At 37.9% G+C, this 3,616-nt stretch overlaps 1 pseudogene and 1 gene segment (V, D, J or C); both read left to right on the top strand.

Moving 5' to 3' along the window:
- Positions 1-3,616, top strand: part of LOC102201075 (Ig lambda chain V-I region BL2-like) — a 75,277-nt gene that overhangs the window by 24,878 nt on the left and 46,783 nt on the right.
- Positions 916-3,322, top strand: LOC102202720 (Ig lambda chain V-I region BL2-like; annotated as a pseudogene).

Raw genomic sequence — 3,616 nt, forward strand, 5'->3', positions numbered from 1 at the left:
CTGTTTTATCAGTGAGGAAAGGAGAGACAGCCACCATGGACTGTAACCTGGGGACTGTTACTAACAGTGGCGTTCGTTGGTATAAACAGATTCCAGGAGGAGTTCCTCAGTTTGTGCTGTATTTCATTCATAGCAATAGATCTCCAAACTATGGCTCTGGGTTCTCTGCTCCAAAATTCACATCCACTCATCAGTCAACATCAGATTATCGTTTGATCATCAACAATGTGAAGGAGGGAGACTCTGCAGTCTATTACTGTCAAACATGGGACAGCTCTGTGACGGAGTACGTATCACAGTGATTTACACTGTGACAAAAACCTCCTCACTGTTACTTCTGCTTTTTGATGCTCTTTAGCATACTGATAACAGAGCCGTCAAACAAACTCAGTGTAAACCCACCAATAACATATAATGTGTGAATAAACACCAAATTCCTCTTTTTAAAGCATTTTACCATTGAAACTATAAATAATCTAAGAATTTGTGTAATATGCACATTTATCTATAATAACACAAATAATCATACGCACTAAATTAACAAACACAAAGATTTCTATTTTACTGCACATTATTTTGAAATAATCAAAATTTAATTGACACTAGTTTATAATCCTAAAATTCTGTTAACTGTTATTTTCCAGCTGCAGTATATAAGCCAATAATCAGACTACACAGATACTGTTTACTGTTACAAAATGGGATTAAATATTAAATTTACAACAATATTTTCATGAACATGTTTAGGTTGACATGAACCAGAAACATTTAATGTTTTTTACACTATGAATGAAAATCATTTTGTTTGGCTCTCCTCTGTGTCTTTATAAGGATCAGTATCTCTTCACTTCTCACTACAATCTCACTCACATCTCAGCTGAACAGTAAAGATCATTTACACCTCACACTGACAACATGCTGTGGATCCTGTGCACTCTCATCATTGCTCTAACATGTAAAATCTTCTCTTTTAGGGTGTATATTTTTGGAAGTAAACTTTTCACTCATGTTCTTTGTGTTTCCTGACAGATGTTGATGCAATGATAATGTTGACCCAAACACCTGCTGTCCACACAGTTTCTCCAGGTCAACAAGCTGTTCTCAGCTGCAACATAGAGAGATATGATGGAAATTATGTTAGCTGGTACAAGCAAGTTCCTGGTGAGGCTCCTCAGTATGTTTTAGGATTTCGTCATTCTGGCAGCTCGCTTAGCTTTGGAACAGGATTCTCCTCAGACAGATTAAACTCTAAAGCATCATCAAATATTAATTACCAGTTCATAATTAAACAGGCAGAAACAGGAGACTCTGCTCAGTATTTCTGCCAGACATATGATAACTCTACTTCTGCATACAAGTCGCAGTGATTTACACTGTGACAAAAACCTCCTCACTATTACTTCTGCTTTTCAATACTCTTTAAAAAAGTGATTTTCAAAATGATTTTTAAAAACCTCATTTAAAAACAATATTCAAATTCCAATTTTAAATGAGTTTTTTAAAAAGGCGATTCCACTTCTCATTTCAAAATCAATTTCCCTTTCCTGTTCGCTCACGGATTAGCTCAGGGATTAATATGGCTGCCTGATAAAAAGCTCATTTTTAACCTCGAAAGAGTCCACAGTACAAAGTATGGCAGTTAACTGACCACAGATTTAAATCAATATTACTTTTCAACACTTTGTTTAGCTTAATGATTGACCCACAATTGTTTACAACCATAAGAACAGCAACCACCGTGAATGGATATGTAAGGACACTTAGGCCAGTCTAATGAAGCACAAAATGCACACTGCATAATTACTGAATTATGACATGTACGAGAAACCATTCATATAATGGTCTGAAGAGAACCCTTATGCCCATCACAGATTTAGTGTATCTCCTTAGTGCAGAGGCCTGTAAAGAAATTGGTGAAATGTTATTTAATGGATTTAACATGTCTCCAAAAACGAAAACAAATGCACTTGAAAGTTCAATAGTTACAATCATTTGTAAAATAAACAACAAATTACTATGGACCACACAAGCATATGTAAATGTATTTGAAACACCTACATGAAATGATAAGTTTTCTTTCACTCATTGTTTTTGGTGTGTGAATTGCCACCTTATAGCAGAAGACGGGTTTGTGCTCTCCAGTAATCCCAAAAGCTATGCTGACAAGGGCAATTTGCTAACGATAGGGTCTCCGAAATCAAATTGGTCCTGGGTCAGGAGCCTATGCAGTATAATAAATCAATGGTCCAGTGTACCCTGCTTGGGGACAGGGTTACCGGGGATCCTACCCTGCCACCAGGCCCAGGACAGAGGCTTAAGGGTGAACGTCTGCTGGTCAAGCCTTAGCTCATGGGGCCTGGCTAGGATCAGCCTGAAAAATCTAAGTGGGTTTATTCTCCTGTGGGACCACCACTCACAGGAGGGGAGGAGCTGTAGAGGAATGGAATTTTGATAATGGCACACGAACATGTGCATGGTACCCAGGCACTGTAGATCACTGGTTGATGATTGGTTTTATAATTGTGTTGTAAAAGGAACTTCTTCTTCCTTTTACAACACATAGTGGTGTTTTATGTAGCTTATCTGTGTAGCCTGCTTAATTAAAAACCTTTAGATAATGACGTATCTTCATAGTGTAATCTTCAAATGCTTCACCCAAAGTGCACACTCTGCTGAATCACTGACATGATTAGCTGCATGTTGTGCTTAAATTTATGACTGTCTGAGTGGTGTCCAAAAAATGATGTGGGCTTTATATATAATTGAGAAACATTCCGGGGAAAACCTGATCTGCCCCTAAACTGCATCACCACAGAGCCTGTATCTACCAGACCACCCAAAAAAAAACAATGAATGCAAAAAAAAAGATCAGCATATAAAACATCTCAAAGAAAAACAAAAAAATAAATAAATAAGAGTCCTTAGTTCCACCTAGGGCTGGGACATATCATACCATTCACGGTAATACCGGTATAATGTTCGGCAACGATAAGAAAATGAAATATCGCTCCCGCCTCCCTCTTTCTGTCCTGTCAGCCTTTTCTCCGTCCAGTGCTGAGCTCCAGTCCAACACAGCTTCTCTGGTCTGTCTGTCCAGTCAGTCTGTGTCTTTTGCAGATGTGAGCTGGTTGGCTGCTGGGAGTCCAGTGGGATCTCTACCAGCACTGCTGTTCAGAGACCAGACCAGACTTACCAAATCAGCAGCTCTCTGACCATCCAGACATCAGACTGGAACATGGATAAGGTTTATACATGTAAGGTGTCTTTGGCCTCACAGACTTCAGAGAAAACCATCAAGAAGTCAAAATGTTGTACTAAGTAGTAGAGGACCAGAATGTGCATTTGAAATGTGCTTTTTACTGCTTATGCTGTTGAAGTATAATATTATTTGTCTATTTGCTTCTCATTATTGTTTAGTTTCAGGAATTCATGCTTTCCTGTCTTATTTGTATCTTAATAAGCATTGTGTTTAAAATATTTGTTGTCATTTGCATCTATTTTGTCAGAAAACTTGAAGAACATGTTGTTTGTCACTCTAAAATTACAATAGCTGCACACTACTAAACAGTGGTTCATAGGTTAAGATGTACAAACATCAAAGTGACACTGAAATGAC

This window comes from Pundamilia nyererei, unplaced genomic scaffold (genome assembly GCF_000239375.1).
Source record: "Pundamilia nyererei isolate P.nyererei 1_Seehausen unplaced genomic scaffold, PunNye1.0 scaffold00158, whole genome shotgun sequence".
NCBI lineage: Eukaryota > Metazoa > Chordata > Actinopteri > Cichliformes > Cichlidae > Pundamilia > Pundamilia nyererei.